General features: G+C 45.2%; 1 protein-coding gene across 4 annotated transcripts in view; it reads left to right on the top strand.

The window, feature by feature from the left end:
• Positions 1-18,584: 18,584 nt before the first annotated feature.
• Positions 18,585-20,594, top strand: part of USP9X (ubiquitin specific peptidase 9 X-linked) — a 365,419-nt gene continuing 363,409 nt past the window's right edge. Inside the window, exon 1 of one of the 4 annotated variants that reach the window (XM_073616321.1) lies at positions 18,585-19,170. The gene's annotated coding sequence lies outside the window, so the exon portion shown is untranslated. Of the gene's footprint in view, positions 19,171-19,470; positions 19,985-20,594 lie in introns of those variants that run through there. The other 3 variants (XM_073616319.1, XM_073616322.1, XM_073616320.1) reach the window with 3 other exon arrangements.

Below are 20,594 nucleotides of genomic sequence, written 5' to 3'. Positions count from 1 at the left end.
TTTTAGCCTGGTAACAGAAGATGGTAAACTGTAGTAAAGTTATCCACAGTATTCAGACAAAATTGTAGAAGATTACATTGGCTGTGCTTGCTAATGGTAGGCGCGAAAGATTGCGCAAGTGCGCAATAGCGCTTCCTATGTAAATATGGTTTGGTGCATATGAGTGCACTATAATTTTTGATAAATATCTTGAGTCCCGTTTTTTGTGCAATTGCTCCAATTTCTCCACTGCACCACAGGTGCAGTTCTTTAGTAAATCACCCCCACAGTGTCATTAGGCAGAACGGGGAGATGCTTGTTTACATTAGCAGCTCCCCGTTCTTCCTCACCGTGAGACGATCGCGGGTATCTACACGAACATCGGATCCGCGGGACCTGCGATCACGGTCATGGAGCTCCCAGTGGGCACGCATGCCTGCAAGCCGCCTCTTAAAGGGCAACGTACAGGTACTTTAATCTGCCTGTACGTGCCCTTCTGCCGCAGTATATCTGCGTGAGGCGGTTGGGAAGCGGTTAATGATATTGGCTGCATGTTTGGGGTTGTCCAGCTGCAGAATACAGTAAATTTGGGGCCAATCACATGCCTCCCTGATGGTATGGCATGATGGATAAGTATCTGCCGGCATTTCTCAGCACTGAGGACAACATTGATACTGACCAAATCTCCAACTTCATTTGTAGAAATGCAGCCCCAAACTTGCAAGGAACCTCCACCATGCTTTACTATTGCCTGCAGACTCTCATTATTTTATCACTCTCCAGCCCTTTGGTGAACAAACTGGCTCCTACTACAGCCAAATATTTCAAATTTTGACTCATCAGTCCAGAGCATCTGTCGCCATTTTTCTGCACCCCAGTTCCCATGTTTTCGTGCATAGCTGAGTCACTTAGCCTTGTTTCTACGTCAGAGGTATGACTTTTTGGCAGTAATTCTTCCATAAAGATCACTTTTGCCTAGACTTCTCCAGATAATAGATGGGTGTACCTGGGTCCCACTGGTTTCCACCAGTTCTGTGCTGATGGTACTGTTGGACATCTTCCGATGTCGAATTGAAGTAAGCATGATGTGCCTTTCATCTGCTGCATTAAGTTTCCTTGGCCAACCACTGTGTCTACGGTTCACAACATTGCCCGTTTCCTTGTGTTTCTTCAAAAGAGCTTGAACAGCACATCTTGAAACCCCAGTCTGTTTTGAAATCTTTGCCTGGGAGAGACCTTGCTGACGCAGTATAACTACATTGTGCCTTGCTGCTGTGCTCAGTTTTACCATGGTATATGACCCGTGACATTCTACAACCTCACCTTTAGTAGCAGAGTTTGGCTGTTTCTTACCCAGTTTTAAGTCCCTAAACAGCTGTTTCTGTTCAGTTAATAGCTGTGTTTCAACCTACATATGTAATTGATGATCTTGAGCAACTGCTTGGTAGAATTGGTTAGTTATACACCTGACTCTAATCCTAGTGCAAGTGTAAGAACCGATGCTGGTCCGAAGCCAAAGGGTAGTCACACCAAGTATTGATTTTATTTAAATTTTAGTTCTGTTTGCTCACTTTGCATTTTGAACATTTATACAAATAAAAAATTAAAATATATATTTTAGAAAGCATGCTTACTTTACAGCATTTCTTCACAGCTGCCTAAAACGATTGCACAGTATGGCATATTATCCCTTAGGGACTATAGGGACTGCAGGGGAGAATACGGGGCAGAAACAACCAGGGAGAGGAACCCCAACAAAGATGTTACTATATTGTGCAGGGATCCATGAGGCTGAAACAGATTGATTAAGATATATACACCTCCAAAATCCTTGTGATACTATATTATACTATAATTTTGTTCAGTTAACCACTTCCTTGCTGATGTGGAGCATATATGCGCTCTTTTGGTGGGTGGGCTATGACACCCTATGTACACAGTTTTTTGTGTTAAGAGCGTACACCCAGTACTCTCCCAGCACAGTCACCAGCAGGGACAAGAAAGCCTGATGCACACTTGCGTTCAGGAGCTTTCTGATCATGTGACTGCTGTGACAGCCAAACACAGCAGTCATATGACCCGAATGCTTGCCCACGCTTCCCGACATTTAGAAGCTCTTAAAGGGTCGAGAGGCGGCAGCAGTGGAAAGGGTTTAAGGTTTTATAGAAAATATGTTTGAAGGGCGCAAAAATAGCACCTTAAAATAGTTTAAAGGACAGTACATTGTAGTGTTTTTTTTTTTTTCTTTAGCGTATATTACTGTTATGTTATTTGAGGCTTCTTAACACATACAATACATCACAAAAAGTGTATTTTCTCAGTTTTTCTTCGGGATGGTTTTATTGTATTTTATTGATGTTCAGGGTTTTCCAGACAATATCAAAATATCAACTTTTCCTCTTTTAACACTGGGTGCATGCTTGTTTTAATATCACTTTAAATTTTTCAAGTTGCTGTTTGGACTTTTTTGTGTTTATAAAACCTCAAACTACAACAAAATGAGTCATGTGAAAAAGGAAAATATTTTCCTGTTTATGAAAGAACATTTGATGTTGATGATGATGATAAACAAATGCTTATTCATAAACTGGATTAAATATATCAACATTATCTTCACTATGTCCTAATACCTTTTCAGAGTCTGTTTACTAAGGTTTTACTATACAGTTCATTAATTGAGAAGTTCTTATTTCTTTTTTTTATGAAGGGACTTCAATCAATGAGCACAACTTCGCTTTGCTCAGTGGGGGATCGATCCGCTGATCCTCGCTGAGCAGGCGGATGACAGGTCTATCTCCGCTCACTGTGCTGAGACAGACCTGTCATTGCCTCGCTGTCCTCTATGGGGAGATTGGATGATAACGGACCGCCTGTCCTTTTTCTCCCGATCCGATGCGCCAGACTGATGGAAAATAGGGTCACCATAGGTCTAGATTTCACAGATATCGGACATGTCACCGCTGACATCCGCCGCTCCATAGAGGTGAGTGGAGCGTTCGATCAGGCCTGCCTGAAAAACTGACAGGCGGACCTAATCGAAAAGCCGGTGTGAAAGGTCATTCTCAGTTAGTACATGAATGGGCATTTGCTTACATACAATAAATGATACTACCTAGAAGCCTTTGATAACAAAGTTTTCCAGCAGAGTGGCAGGGAGGACCCAATGGCTGTGTGGACATCCCACATTCTGCTTGCTGTGGAAAGTTTACATAGCGCTACCCCCGCAGGAGCCACTGGTGATTTGAGTCTATTTCCCCCCACTCACAGCATGCACAGCCAGGCATATGGCATTTTCAGCATTCTTCCTTTGGCTCAATAATCAGTCTAGGGCTTTCTTTTGTTTTTTTATTGTGAACAGGAACTTGGATAGGGATAGGGAGCATGGGATACACCAGAACATCATAAATGCACAGTTTGAGAACCCCTAGACTTCTCGCTGCTCTGTACTGTAATTATTATTATTAAACAGGATTTATATAGCGCCAACAGTTTACACAGCGCTTTACAACATGAGGGCAGACAGTACACTTACAATACAAATCAATACAGGGGGAATCAGAGGGCCCTGCTCATTAGAGCTTACAATCTAGTAATGTAGGCTGTATTGCACAACTCTGGCTGCACTATATTCTCCTGGTTGACTTGCACAACATCTAGCTGCACTGCACTGGCTTGTGAGATCAAAGCTACCTCACAGTCACATTTCCTCTTTATAGCAGGATCACTACTCAGTCCCAGAATAGTTGGGCTTCCTTCCACAAACTCTCTTCTGGCTTTTCTCTGTTTCTATACCAGGCTGTCTTCAGTAGAACCCCCCCCCCGCTAAGCTTAGCTGGGACCTCAATGTCTTCAAAGGCTCCTCAGATCCCTCGCTTGTCTCTCTTTCTGACCCACCAGGCACAGAGCCTCCAGCACAGGGGTCTTCTCCTGAATGTCTGGAACCAGGAACTCTGCAGTCTGCTGCCAGGCCTCAGAATATGCATTGGCTCTCCCTCCACCTTCCGGGCACACCTCCCCAGTAATTGGCTGCAGCTCCATGAATATTCAGACTGCTTGTTCTGATCTCCCTCCCACTATACTTCCTGAAGTCTCTAGAGGACAGGGATAAGTAGAGACAATGAACAGCCCTATTCAGCCCCTGCTGCACTGTTCACAGAGACACTAAATGTATCTAGCAGCCTACTCTGAACTAGGAGGGTGCTACATCCAGGGCCGATCCTAGGGTCACAGACGCCTGGGTGCAAAAATATTTCTGGCGCCCCCATGTGGGCGTGGTCATCTTACCAACTCCTCCCCTTTACAAATGTTTCTATGGCAACGACTCAAACACAGAGATGTTCCCCTAAGAACTCTTCGTTACCCTGGGATCCTCCCATGATCTTTTAACAATAAAGAAAATACAGGAAGAGCGTAAACTAATGAGACATGGAGCAGAGTCTATCTGATGCACACAGAGAGGGCTTCTGTTAGAGAATCTGTTAGAGCCCCCAGACATAGTACAGGAGATGATCAGAGACTGCAGACATAATAAAAGAGAGGGTCAGAGACTGCAGACATAGTACAGGAGATGATCAGAGACTGCAGACATGGTACAGGAGATTGTCAGAGACTGCAGACATGGTACAGGAGATGATCAGAGACTGCAGACATGGTACAGGAGATGATCAGAGACTGCAGACATGGTACAGGAGATGATCAGAGACTGCAGACATAATACAAGAGATGGTCAGAGACTACAGACATAGTACAGGAGATGATCAGAGACTGCAGACATAATACAAGAGAGGGTCAGAGACTGCAGACATGGTACAAGAAATGGTCGGAGACTACAGACATAGTACAGGAGATGATCAGAGACTGCAGACATAGTACAGGAGATGATCAGAGACTGCAGACATAATACAAGAGAGGGTCAGAGACTGCAGACATGGTACAAGAGATGGTCGGAGACTACAGACATAGTACAGGAGATGATCAGAGACTGCAGACATAGTACAGGAGATGATCAGAGACTGCAGACATAATACAAGAGAGGGTCAGAGACTGCAGACATAGTACAGGAGATGATCAGAGACTGCAGGCATAGTACAGGAGATGATCAGAGACTGCAGACATAGTACAGGAGATGATCAGAGACTGCAGACATAATACAGGAGATGGTCAGAGACTGCAGACATAATACAGGAGATGGTCAGAGACTGCAGACATAATACAGGAGATGGTCAGAGACTGCAGACATGAGACAAGACATGGTCAGAGACTGCAGACGTAGTACAGGAGATGGTCAGAGACTGCAGACATGATACAAGAGATGGTCAGACTGCAGACATGTTACAAGAGATGGTCAGAGACTGTAGACATGTTACAAGAGATGGTCAGAGACTGCAGACATGTTACAAGAGATGGTCAGAGAATGCGGACATATTACAGGAGATGGTCAGAGACTGGAGATATAATACAGGAGATGGTCAGAGACTGCAGACATGATACAAGAGATGGTCAGAGACTGCAGACATAATACAGGAGATGGTCAGAGACTGCAGACATAGTACAGGAGATGGTCAGAGACTGCAGACATAATACAGGAGATGGTCAGAGACTGCAGACATAATACAGGAGATGGTCAGAGACTGCAGACATAATACAGGAGATGGTCAGAGACTGCAGACATGAGACAAGAGATGGTCAGAGACTGCAGACATAGTACAGGAGATGGCCAGAGACTGCAGACATAGTACAGGAGATGGTCAGAGACTGCAGACATAATACAGGAGATGGTCAGAGACTGCAGACATGATACAAGAGATGGTCAGAGACTGCAGACATGTTACAAGAGATGGTCAGAGACTGCAGACATGTTACAAGAGATGGTCAGAGACTGCAGACATGTTACAAGAGATGGTCAGAGACTGCAGACATGTTACAAGAGATGGTCAGAGAATGCGGACATATTACAGGAGATGGTCAGAGACTGGAGATATAATACAGGAGATGGTCAGAGACCGCAGACATAATACAGGAGATGGTCAGAGACTGCAGACATGATACAAGAGATGGTCAGAGACTGCAGACATAGTACAGGAGATGGTCAGAGACTGCAGACATAGTACAGGAGATGGTCAGAGACTGCAGACATAATACAGGAGATGGTCAGAGACTGCAGAAATGATACAAGAGATGGTCAGAGACTGCAGACATGATACAAGAGATGGTCAGAGACTGCAGACATGTTACAAGAGATGGTCAGGGACTGCAGACATGTTACAAGAGATGGTCAGAGAATGCGAACCTATTACAGGAGATGGTCAGAGACTGGAGATATAATACAGGAGATAGTCAGAGACTGCAGACATAGTACAGGAGATGGTCAGAGACTGCAGACATAATACAGGAGATGGTCAGAGACTGCAGACATGATACAAGAGATGGTCAGAGACTGCAGACATGATACAAGAGATGGTCAGAGACTGCAGACATGATACAAGACCCCCCAGGCCCCCCAGGACAAACCACCCCTCTTCCATTAGTACAGACCCCCTCAGGACAAACCACCCCCTCCATTAGTACAGACCCCCCCCAGAACAAACCCCCCCTACATTAGTACAGACCCCCAGGACAAATCACCCCCCTACATTAGTATAGACCCCCCAGGACAAACCACCTCCTCTACATTAGTACAGACCCCCAGGACAAATCACCCCCCTACATTAGTTTAGACCCCCCTAGGACAAACCACCCCCCCTACATTAGTACAGACCCCCCAGGGCAAATCACCCCCGTCCCTACATTAGTTTAGACCCCCCTCAGGACAAACCACCCCCCCCACATTAGTACAAACCACCCAGGACAAATCACCTCCCCAAATTAGTACAGACCCCCCTCAGGACAAACCACCCCCCTATATTAGTACAGACCCCCAGGACAAATCACCCCCCTACATTAGTACAGACCCCCCAGGACAAATCACCCCCCCTACATTAGTACAGACCCCCCCTCCATTAAGCTAATTAAAAGCACCCGGGCGGCAGCTGGAGAGGAGAGGACGGTGTGCAGCCGTGCCGCCCGGGTGGAGAACAGAGCTCAGGCTTGGGCAGCAGGCAGGACTCAGAGATACACACAGGAGAAGTGGAACATGTCAGGCTCGGGCCGCCCCCCCCTTGATGTCACTGCGCGGCCGCGGCTGGTCTCTCTCTGAACACAGAGACAGCCGCTCTGGTCTCCGGCTGTCTCGCTCTCCTCCTCTGACAGGAGGAGGGAGGGGGATGGTGGGCACAGCAGCAGCAGTGGCGGTGACTGGCGGAGAGAGCCGCCTACGGACAAGGAGAGGAGGAGGGAGGGGAGCACTCTGGCGCTTCAGCGACAGTGCCCCCCACCTCTGTGGCGCCTGGGTGCACTGCACCCCGTGCACCCTGGCCAGGATCGGCCCTGGCTACATCTAAATATTCTCTGCTTTTTTTTTCTAATTTTTCCAAACACGCGCCTGCTAATTTTGTGGCAAATCTAGGTTTGATGAAATGTTTCCCTCATTCATACACTGGACAGGAAGATTACAGTTGGTAGCACTTAGTGGTTCATTTAATATAGCAGTGGTGCTGCCTTACATCAGAGTCATACAAAGAATATGTCATAAGTCATACAAAAAAAGAAAAAAAACCCTGATGCCCAGATGGACTAAAAGTCGTTGGATATAACTTGCACAGTAGATATTTGTGAGACTTACTTTTACGGACACATTACGTTGCTGTAACTTGTATTCTGGTTGAATGGTATTACAACTCCTACATTTGTGTTGTTTGAATATTACAGTTTCTAGTTTTCTCTGTTATTTTTTCATTTTTTCTTTTCCTCCCCAATTAATGGGTTTACTGCTTATTTCATTAATATGTTCAACATGAGAGATGTACTTGTAAACTGTCTTATTCTATCTCATGAATGTACTTATTGTCCTCTCGGTGCCTGTACACCCTGTTTTTATGTTATACCTTAATAAAAACGTTTGTAAATGAAAGGGTCAACTGGTCAACTGGTCAAGTGCGCCCCTTCTGCTCGAGCTGGACCTTGTTGGACACCAAGAGATTTCCTTGATCGATCGGGTAAAATCAAGACACCATAGACAGTTATGGATTATCAAGAAATACGTTGTATTAAAAGCTTGCCATAGGTTATATAGGGTTACAACATTATACAATGCTAAGGGGCAGTCCCTTAAAATATCCAATCACAGAAGTACAGGTACCATTCCCTAACAGTAAACAAAAAAGAAAAAAAAGAAAAAAAAAGGAGCTGTGTGAGGCAGTACAATGTACATCACACTTCCCCCTACCCCGGTTCACTGCAGCCGAAACGGAGCACTGCCTGCAACTAAACCGGCTCCTGCTGCTGTCAATCAAAGTCAGTCAGCCAATCAGGAGAGAGATGGACACGGGAGTTGTGACTCGGCTCGGGTGCCACCATAGCAGGCTGCTTGCTGTGAAAACACTCAACAGGAGGGAGGGGCCAGGAGAGCCGAAAAGGGACCCGAGAAGAGGAGGATCCAGGCTACTCTGTGAAAAACAATTACACAGAGCAGGTAAGTATAAAATATTTGTTATTTTTATTGAAAAAAACAAGACTTTACAATAACTTTAAATGTAAGTATGAATTGTAAATCAGAGTTTAGCACTGCTTTAAGGGTTTGTTTAGAGATGCTTTGACATTTTAGATATCATGGACACCCATTAACGTGATGCAATGCAAACGTGACTGTGTGAACAACACTGTCCACTGTAATGCCATAACTGACACATTTGCATACACTTGATGCTCATTTTTATGCACGTTTACATGCAGTTGACACACGTTTTTTAATCCTCATTTGTTCTGTGAGGTCACTTCCTACTTTCTTTCGGTATTTATGTTCACTGCAATGTGTTGCCCTGAGGGCCCATTCTAACCAGATACAGCTGGATACATTTCTGACTGCATTCCAACTGCATAGACAGTCCAAAATTCAGGTTATTCTATAGGCATAGTTTACACCATTACAATGCAATGCAAAAAACAGCATGCTGCATTTTTCCACACTGTAAACGCGCAAATGCATATAATCGTGAACAAATGCAATGCAATGCATCACAGTGCTCGTAAAAGCCCAAAAAAAGAAAGAAGAAGGAAGTAACCTTACATGACAAATATGGATGCACCTCAACTGCATGTAAACATGTAAAACGCGCATCAAATGCACGCAAAAGTGCATGAAAAAAATCGCAGTAGATGTGCCGTTTTTGGTGTGAATGGGCCCTAGGATCTTGTTTACATTAGTGCACTGCAACACAGTGGCTGGTTTGTGGTGGGGCTTTGATCAGCACAGTGATGAAGTGCTGAGCTTGGCACATTGCACTGTTTACTTTCTTTTTTTTTTAAACTAACTTTATTGAGATGTCACATAATCATTTCATAAAGTTCAATTGACAGACACGCAAAGCAAGGCAGTGGATTGCCTCACATTGCGCCGAAAAAAAAGTACCGTAGACAGTATTTTATTTCAGCGTACCATGCCCGTACACCACCACAACGCAGTGGTGTGAACTGTGCACATAGGAGAAAAGGCATTTTGCTTTGTCCATGCTGTGGAACTGCACTTGAAAAGCTGCCTTTGCACCTCTTCCCGGCTCTCTCTTCCTCTCTGCTGCTATTTGTACTATTGCTGGCAAAACAGAGAGCTATGTGGGCTGGCCGCCTGCGTCCTACCAACTGATGACGGATTCTAAGAACAGGGCGGCCCACTGTCGGCTGACGTCACAGAGCTGATGCAGGCTCAGGAAGGATCGCAACCATATGGTCGGATCTGCCCACATGCCTGGACTGGCACCCAGCTCAGCCTCTTAGCGAACCACTGAGAGCCTGAGCTGGTCACTCCATGCCCCCTTCCTTTATTGGTAGAAGAAGGGGATTTACCGTACATACGTATGTGTGTGATTTTTTTATACTATTTTAACTCAATATTTGACATTTATAAATATATTTTGTATTTACTTAATTTAATTTGATTCTTTTAAATACACCCCGTGTGTCCTGTGAAAGCAGCTTCCCTTTGACTGGTATTCTAGTCACCTTTTTTCTTTTGTATTAATATACTGTATATTAGGGATGAGCCGAACACCCCCCAATTCTGTTCGCAGCAGAACATGCGAACACCGTTAAAGTCTATGAGACACTAACGTGAAAAATCAAAAGTGCTAATTTTAAAGGCTTATATGCAAGTTATTGCCATAAAAAGTGTTTGGGGGACCTGGGTCCTGCCCCATGGGACATATATCAATGCAAAAAAAGTTTTAAAAACGGCTGTTTTTTTCAGGAGCAGTGATTTAATAAAGTGAAACAATAAAAATGAAATATACCTTTAAATATCGTGCCTGGGGGTGTCCTTAGTATGCCAGTAAAGTAGCGCATTTTTCCTGTGTTTAGAACAATAGCACAGCAAAATGACATTTCTAAAGGAAAAAATGTCATTTAAAACTACTCGCGGCTGTAATGTATTGTAGGGTCCCAGCAATATAGATGAATATCATTGAAAAAAACGGCATGGGTCCCCTCCCAGTCTATTACCAGGTCCTTTGGGTCTGGTATGGATATTAAGGGGAATCCCGCACCCAAATTAAAAAAAAAAAACGGCGTGGGGGTCCCCCAGGCACTATATACTCTGAACAGCAGTATATATACTATACGGCCTGCCCTATATACTCTGCAGAAACTTGGGTCTTAGGTGTTGGTGAACACTTTAAGCCCTCACAGTTACTCTTGGTGTGCGCAGGAATGGGCCCTGCTGTGAAACACTATATCAAAAATTGTAATTACATGCCCCTGTTAAACAGGGGCAGAAAAATTGGGCCTTTGGTGGTGGTGGTACCAGAACACTGTAAGCCCTCACAGTTACTCTTAGTGGGCACAGGAACGAGCCCTGCTGTGAAATATTATATCAAGAATTGTAATCACATGCCCCTGTTAAACAGGGGCAGAAAAATCGGGCCTTTGGTGGTGGTGCCACAACACTGTAAGCCCTCACAGATACTCTTGTTGGGCGCAGGAACTGGCCCTGCTGTAAAATATTCGATCAAAAATTGTAATTACATGCCCCTGTTAAACAAGGGCAGTAAAATTGGGCCTTGGGTGGTGGTGGTGTCCTAAACCAAAAATATTGTTGGAAGCTAGCATCATCAAGATTGAGGAGGAATAGGATGGTCAGCATAGGCAGTCTTCAAGGGATCCCACATCCATAGCAAATTCAATCAGTTACATCAGCATCAGGTGCTTGATAGCTGCTGATCCAAGACTGATTCATTTTTATGAATGTGAGCCTATCAACGGAGTCTGTGGACAGGCGCACTCTTTGATCCGTTACAAACCCTGCAGCAGCACTGAATGTGCGTTCAGAAAGCACGCTGGATGAAGGACAGGCCAGTAGCTCAATTGCATATTGAGCTAGTTCTGGTCAGTGGTCCATCCTCATAACCCAGCAACCCAATGGATGCTCTGTTGTAAAGGTCTCCAATCTGCTCTTGCCCCTAGATATTCCTGCACCATCTAATGCAGACGCTGGTGATGGTTGCTTGAACCGATCAGACCGTGGCGCTGGGGACTGAAAAATTGTTTAAAGGCATCGGTCAGCTGGCCACCTTCTCCACCGCTCTTCCTCTGACTGAACGAAGCCTCAGCAACATGTTGTCCAGCACCAGGAATTGTAACCTCCCAGGGTCAGGAAATGCATTGCACAAACCTTTCTTCAAAGCCTCCTGAAGATGTTTCATCCTCTGCTCCCTCTGTGAAGGCAGGATGAGTTCTGCAACCTTACCCTTGTAACGTGGATCAAGAAGGGTTGCCAGCCAGTAATGATCCCTCTCCTTGATACCATGTATCTTAGGGTCCTTTTGCAGGCTTTGCAGAATCAGGGAGGCCATGCAGCATAAGTTTGCAGAGGCATTTGATTCTGAGTCCTCTGGGTCACTAAGGATCACATGATCTGTAACTACCTCCTCCCAGCCACGTACAACTCCTTGGGTTTCTGGAGACTGAAAACCATCCCTTGAAGACTGCTGCTGAGTGTTATCCTCTAAATCCATGCTGACACAATCCTCCTCCTCTTCTTCCGGTGTGTTTGGTGGGCCCGCAGGAATGCTATCTGGATAAAGGGGGCCTTGAGAGGTAAGGAAGTCCTCCTCTTCCTCCCGCTGTTCTGCTTCAAGTGCCCTGTCCATGATTCCACAAAGGATGTGCTCCAACAGGAAGACTGGAGGGACAGTGTCACTGATGCATGCATTGTCGCTGCTCACCATTCTTTTGGGCTCCTCAAATGGTGACAGGACAGTGCATGCAACCTTGATCAGTAGCCACTGGCATGGTGAAAAGAAGCCAAGCTCCCCTGACTCTGTCCTGGTGCCACACTCGCACAGGTACTCATTGATGGCCCTCTGCTGTGTGTGCAGCCGCTGCAGCTTTGCCAACGTTGAGTTCCACCTGGTGGGCATGTCACAAAGGAGGAGGTTGGTGGGCAGGTTGCATTCCCTTTGAAGGTCAGCCAGCCGAGCACTGGCATTGTATGACTGGTGGAAATAACCACAGACTTTTCTGGCCTGCATCAAGAGAGCCTGTAAGCATGGGTACCTGCTCAAGAACCGCTGCACCACCAAATTCAGTACGTGTGCCAAACTTGGAAAATGGGTCAAGTGTCCCTGTCGGAGAGCGGAGAGAAGGTTGGTGCCATTGTCGCATGCAACTATTCCTGCCTGAAGCTGGCGTGGTGTCAACCACCTCTGAGCCTGCCCCTGCAGAACTGACAGAATCTCTGCCCCAGTGTGGCTCCTGTCCCCTAGGCAGACCAACTCAAGTATCGCATGACATCTTTTAGCCTGCTTGCGTAGCCCCTTGAACGATTACGGAGCACCGCTGGTTCAAAGAACAAATCTGCAGAAGAGGCCATAGAGGAAGAAGAAAAGGAGGGGGTGGAGGAAAGAGCTGTGGCAGAATCACCACTAGTATTTTGGAGGCGTGGTGGTGGAACAAGCTCCAACAACACTGAACCCTGTCCTGCATCCTTCCCAGCTGCCAGAGTTACCCAGTGCACCGTGAAGAAAATGTAACATCCCTGCCCATGCCTGCTGAGTCAGTGGTAATATGCACCTTACTGCTGACCACCCTGTCCAACGAGGTCAAAACATTGCCTTCCACATGCTGGTAGAGAGCCAGAAGGGCCTTCCGTGAAAAGAAATGGCATTTTGGAACCTGCCACTGAGGTACAGCACATTTCTCAAATTCACGAAAGTGGGCAGAGTCTACCAGCTGAAAAGGCAGCAGTTGCAGTGCTAGCAATATGGCCAAGTTAGCATGTAGACGCTGAGCATGTGGATGGCTGCTGGCTGGGACCGAATTTCTTTTTACAGTTCAGCAACTGGGGTAGGGAAATTTGCCTGCTAAAAACAGATGGTGGTCTACTGCTAGCAGATTGGCTGCAAGTACTTGGGACACCTATTGCTATACCTTAATTCCTCTCAGTGCAGGTTTTTGAGAGGACTGGAGGTATAGTAGAGTTGGAGATCCCAGATGAGGAGCAAGGAGAAGTCCACCTTTTTCTTTGATGTAGGTCTTTCAAGTGCTGTTGCCAATGGACTACATGGCAGGTCATCATATGTCTGGTCAAGCATGTGGTGCCCAAGCGGCTGCTGTTCTGGCCACGCTTGATCCGCTTCAGACATAGGTTGCAAACAGCAATGGTGCGATCTGCTGCACACGTGTCGAAAAAGGCCCACACCAAGGAACTTTTAAAAGTCAGCGGGGAGTCAGCAGCGCCCTGCACCTGTGGAGCTCTGCTGTGTGATGCAATAGGGTGGCTGCCCTTTAGCTGCCCCCTAGAGGACATCCTGCCTCGTTGGAGTTGTGCCTCCTCCTCCCTTCTCTCAGGCACCCAAGTACAGTCAGTGACCTCATCATCCCCTCCCTCCTCTTCACTGGAGCAAACTTGGCTGTATGCTACAGCTGGGGGAATATGACTGCCAGTTTCTTGTCCTCTTGGGCACTCCCTCTCTCTAGGCCTTCCTCAACCTGGGAACTAACATTGGAGCCTTCAAAAAGCTGCGCATGCTCCAGCAGCATGTACCCAACACTGTGGTTGAATAATTCTGGGGACTCCTCTATGCATGATGGTGGGGCTACGGAAGGAGTGACTGTGGACAAGGAAGCCGTGGAATAGGCTGCTTTGGCAGCTGTGTTGGAAGGCAAACTCCTCTGAGCCTGGGTGACAGAGGATGAGGAGGATGAGGATGGCTTTGTTATCCACTCCACTAACTCTTCTGCATGTTCTAGCTCAACAACACGGCCAGTAGCAGAAAAAAAGGACATGTGTGCCCCACAACCACCTGCAGAGGATGCACCATGTCCACGACTAGCACTGTTGACTGTAGACACAGAGGCTGCTTGCCCTCTTTTAGTGGCCTGTGAGCGTCTGCCTCTCCTTGGTGGACTTCCGGACATTATGTATATTTTGTTTTGCAACACCACACTACACTGTATTAGATACTGTGTACACCGTCTGCACTATATTAGCAACTGTACTACGGCTGCACTGTATTGTGTACTGTGTACACCACCAGAAGTGTAGTAGAAACTGTACACACTACATTAGATACTGTGTACACTGCCTGCACTGTATTAGAAACTGTACAACAGCTGCACTGTATTTTGTACTGTATACACCACAAGTGTAGTAGACACTGTACACACTTTATAAGATACTGTGTACACCACCTGAAGTGTAGTAGAAACTGTACACACTGTATTAGATACTGTTTACACCGCCTGCACTGTATTAGCAACTGTACTACAGCTGCACTGTATTGTGTACTGTGTACACCACCAGAAGTTTAGTAGAAACTGTACACACTGTATTAGATACTGTGTACACCGCCTGCACTGTATTAAAAACTGTACAATGGCTGCACTGTATTTTATACTGTGTACACCACCAGAAGTGTAGTAGACATTAGATACAGTGTGTACAGTGTCTACTACTGAAGTGTATTAGAAACAGTACACCACAGAATGCACTGTAGATATAGGCTACACTGGATGCAGAGTATATATATATATATAGATATCTATATATATATCTATATATATATCTATATATATATATATATATATATATATATATATATATATATATATAGATATATATAGAGATATCTATATATATCTATATATATATATATATATATATATATATATATAGATATATATAGATATCTCTATATATATATATATATATATATATATATATATATATATATATAGAGATATCTATATATATATATATATATATATATATATAGATCTCTATATATATATATATATATATATATATATATATATAGATAGATATCTATATATATATATATATATATATAGATATCTATCTATATATATATATATATATATATATATATATATATATATATATATATATACACACAGACGAGACTGTATATATATTGATACACTGCCTGCACTGACTGAATATAAAGTAAACACTGAATATATACCTAATATATAGTCTATGCTAAATGCAGCGTATATACAGTATCTCACAAAAGTGAGTACACCCCTCACATTTTTTAAAAACTTTTTATATCTTTTCATGTGACAACACTGAAGAAATGACACTTTGCTACAATGTAAAGTACTGAGTGTACAGCTTGTAGAACAGTGAATATTTGCTGTCCCCTCAAAATAATTAAACACACAACCATTAATGTCTAAACCGCTGACAACAAAAGTGAGTACACCCCTAAGTGAAAATGTCCAAATTGGGCCCAATTAGCCATTTTACCCTCCCCGGTGACATGTGACTCGTTATGTTACAAGCAAGGTCTCAGCTGTGAATGGGGAGCAGGTGTGTTAAATTTGGTGTTATCACTCTCACTCTATCATACTGGTCACTGGAAGTTCACCATGGCACCTCATGGCAATGAACTCTCTGAGGACCTGAAAAAAAAAGAATTACTGCTCTACATAAAGATGGCCTTCGCTATAAGAAGATTGCCAAGACCCTGAAACTGAGCTGCAGTACAGTGGCCAAGACCATACAGCGGTTTAGTAGGACAGGTTCCACTCAGGACAGGCCTCACCATGGTCATCCAAAGAAGTTGAGTGCATATGCTCAACGTCATAACCAGAGGTTGTCTTTGGGAAATAGATGTATGAGTGCTGCCAGCATTGCTGCAGAGGTTGAAGGTGTGGGGGGTCAGCCTGTCAGTTCTCAGACCATACACCGCACACTGCATCAAATTGGTCTGCATGGCTGTCGTCCCAGAAGGAAGCCTCTTCTAAAGATGATGCACAAGGAATCCTGCAAACAGTTTGCTGAAGACAAGCAGACTAAGGACATGGATTACTGGAACCATGTCCTGTGGTCATGGTTCCATGGTACCAAGATAAACTTATTTAGTTCAGATGGTGTCAAGTGTGTATGGCGGCAACCAGGTGAGGAGTACAAAGACAAGTGTGTCTTGCCTACAGTCAAGCATGGTGGTGGGAGTGTCATGGTCTGGGGCTGCATGAGTGCTTCCGGCACTGGGGAGCTACAGTTCATTGAGGGAACCATGAATGCCAACATGTATTCATACCACTGAGATAAAATACTGAATGGTTTCATAAATAAAATACCTCATATTTGGATGAAATAACTTATGCTTTAGTAGTGTTTTTTTTTTGTGAATTGCAAAAAAATGTTTGAAAAAAATTGATGTTCTTTTACCTCAGAGAGATGTGGTGCTAATTATGGTGTGTTGTCCATAGCAAAGAAAGCATTCTCTTATTTTACCTCAGATTTTAAGAGGAAAATAACTGTGTGAATTGAACCTGCAATGTGGTGTGAATGGGCTCTTGTGCCAATAAAATGCCTGCTTTTGACGCTAGTGTAAATGTAGCCTCTCTGTAGATTTCAGAGCTGTATAGGGATTTTGCACACAGGGTTCCCTTTTCTGCGTGGTGGGTTTAATTACAGGGGGGGTCCCCTTTCTGCATGGTGCATTTTATTACATGGGTTCCCTTTCTGCATGGTGTTATTTATTACACGGGTTCCCTTTCTGCATGGTGTTATTTATTACACAGGTTCCCTTTCTGCATGGTGTTATTTATTACACGGGTTCCCTTTCTGCATGGTGTTATTTATTACACAGGTTCCCTTTCTGCATGGTGTTATTTATTACACGGGTTCCCTTTCTGCATGGTGTTATTTATTACACGGGTTCCCTTTCTGCATGGTGTTATTAAGCAGGTTCCCTTTCTGCATGGTGTTATTACACGGGTTCCCTTTCTGCATGGTGTTATTTATTACACGGGTTCCCTTTCTGCATGGTGTTATTACACGGGTTCCCTTTCTGCATGGTGTTATTTATTACACGGGTTCCCTTTCTGCATGGTGATATTACACGGGTTCCCTTTCTGCATGGTGTTATTTATTACACGGGTTCCCTTTCTACATGGTGTTATTTATTACACGGGTTCCCTTTCTGCATGGTGTTATTAAACGGGTTCCCTTTCTACATGGTGTTATTTATTACACGGGTTCCCTTTCTACATGGTGTTATTTATTACACGGGTTCCCTTTCTACATGGTGTTATTTATTACACGGGTTCACTTTCTACATGGTGTTATTTATTACACGGGTTCCCTTTCTACATGGTGTTATTTATTACACAGGTTCCCTTTCTACATGGTGTTATTAATTACACGGGTTCCCTTTCTGCATGGTGTTATTTATTACACGGGTTCCCTTTCTGCATGGTGTTATTACACGGGTTCCCTTTCTACATGGTGTTATTTATTACACGGGTTCCCTTTCTACATGGTGTTATTTATTACACGGGTTCCCTTTCTACATGGTGTTATTTATTACACGGGTTCCCTTTCTACATGGTGTTATTTATTACACGGGTTCCCTTTCTACATGGTGTTATTTATTACACGGGTTCCCTTTCTACATGGTGTTATTTATTACACGGGTTCCCTTTCTACATGGTGTTATTTATTGCACGGGTTCCCTTTCTACATGGTGTTATTTATTACACGGGTTCCCTTTCTACATGGTGTTATTTATTACACGGGTTCCCTTTCTACATGGTGTTATTTATTACACGGGTTCCCTTTCTGCATGGTGTTATTACTCGGGTTCCCTTTCTGCATGGTGTTATTACACGGGTACCCTTTCTACATGGTGTTATTTATTACACGGGTTCCCTTTCTACATGGTGTTATTTATTACACGGGTTCCCTTTCTGCATGGTGTTATTTATTACACGGGTTCCCTTTCTACATGGTGTTATTTATTACACGGGTTCCCTTTCTACATGGTGTTATTTATTACACGGGTTCCCTTTCTGCATGGTGTTATTTATTACACGGGTTCCCTTTCTACATGGTGTTATTTATTACACGGGTTCCCTTTCTACATGGTGTTATTTATTACTCGGGTTCCCTTTCTGCATGGTGTCATTTATTACACGGGTTGTCTCCTCACATTGCACGAAGGGGACAGGTCGTGCAGTGAGTAGTGAGGTTGGAAGGCGCCGGTTTGCAGTGACAGAGTGCATGTCCGGGCTGTGGAGGAAGAGGAGGTAGTTGCTGCTGATGATGATGATGGTGGGAGAGGAGGAGGCGCTCAGCTGAAGCTGCTGCTACTAGCTCATGACGCAGGAAAAACGCACCGCCGGCCAAAGAAAAGAGCTGCGAGAGAGACTGCAATGACAGCAACGGAATAAAGAGCTAGGCGGAAGCGGCGCCCGAGCCTTCACTGACAGCACAAAGCGGAGCTCGCTGACAAGGCCATTGAAAAGGGAAAGGCTTGGAGGAGCCGGCACACACACACAACCTCCGACCGGGGAGGAAGGAGAATAAAAAAAAAATCAGAGCGGGAGGCGACGTGAAGTTTTATTGCTTGTGAAGTTGCGGGGGAGGACATAAAGGAAAAAGAAAAAAAAAAAAAAAAAAAAAGACGTCCACCCAACCGCGCCGCTGTGCACACCGTCCAGAGCCTGAGCTCGTCTATAGGAAGCGGCTGGGGGAGCCGGGAGAGTCCATACATGCGTAGCCCTGCCCGGGTGTGTATGAGCGGCCGCCCGGCTCCTGCTCTCCTGCTCTGGGGGAGGACTTATTAGTTTGCGGTAAGTACATGGCGGGTGTGTGAGGTGAGGCCTGCACGTATGTGAGGTGACTGGAGAGAGAACACGTAGCCTGAGGCCGGGCCCATTGCCCTGTCATGTACGGCTGTGGCAGACATCCATGACAGGTAATAGGAGCTCTCCCTCTCTCTCCACCCTGCTCTCTCCTTCCTCCTCCTTCTCTTTTTTTTTTTTTATAACATGAAGTGTAGAGGAAAATGGCTGACGTCTCTGCTCTCCCCCATCCTGTCTGGGGCTGACTGAGGATGAGCTAGCACTCCTCCTCTTCCTCTCTCCTCCTCTAGCGGGCGGCCATTGCTGCCTCGTCTCCTCTCCTCTCAGCTCGTCTGCTAGATTTCCACTTAACCCCTTAGTGGCCGCCGGGAGGGGAGGAGGGCGCTGCAGCCATTCTCTCCTCATCCTCTCCACCCTTCTCCCTGACCCGTCCATGTCCTGCAGTTGTGTGTCCTGGCCAGGCCGGCATTTCCTCCTCCCTCCCCTCTCTGTCCTCTCCCGTCTCTCCTCCCCCTTCTCCTCTCCTCTCTTCTGCTTTCTGCCAAACGCCATTACTGAGGTGGAGTGGTTTGGACGGGGTGGGTGGGGAAAAAAAGACGCCAGAGACATGTAGGCCCGGCCCGCCTGCCAGCCATTCCAGGCCCCTGACTTCACTTTATGTCAATGGCAGCCTGCTCTCCCCTGCCCTGAAGGCCTCTGCCAGTAGTTCCAGGCCCGGCCTGCATTTTTCCTAGCCTCCCTCCTCCCCTCCCACAACCCTGGCCGGCCTTGTCCTACAACACAGACGGCAGCTGCGGGAAATGTAAGTAAGGCGTCAGGCCTGGCCAACAGTGCGGGAAGGCCTCGTCTGCCTCCAGGCCTGGCCTACGCTGCCTGTCACTGCCCTTGTTTGCTCGGATCACTTTAACCTCTAGTCAATGAAACACATTACACAAGCACTTTGCCATTCACAAGGCACTGTTGACAGGTACATTGTAACCGTTCATGAGTAGTCATTGCTCTGTCAGGGGTGTACTAGTACAGGGATGGAGACACAGTACCAAAGATAGATATCTATCTCTCTCGATAGATGTATCAATATCTCTCTCGATAGATGTATCAATATCTCTCTCGATAGATGTATCAATATCTCTCTCGATAGATGTATCAATATCTCTCTCGATAGATGTATCAATATCTCTCTCGATAGATGTATTCGTATCGCTATCTCTCTCGATAGATGTATTCGTATCGCTATCTCTCTCGATAGATGTATTCGTATCGCTATCTCTCTCGATAGATGTATTCGTATCGCTATCTCTCTCGATAGATGTATTCGTATCGCTATCTCTCTCGATAGATGTATTCGTATCGCTATCTCTCTCGATAGATGTATTCGTATCGCTATCTCTCTCGATAGATGTATTCGTATC

This window comes from Aquarana catesbeiana, linkage group LG02, assembly GCF_042186555.1.
Source record: "Aquarana catesbeiana isolate 2022-GZ linkage group LG02, ASM4218655v1, whole genome shotgun sequence".
In the NCBI taxonomy this organism is placed as follows: domain Eukaryota; kingdom Metazoa; phylum Chordata; class Amphibia; order Anura; family Ranidae; genus Aquarana; species Aquarana catesbeiana.
Note: the sequence above shows the minus strand (reverse complement) of the source record. Positions and strands in the feature narration are given on the sequence as shown.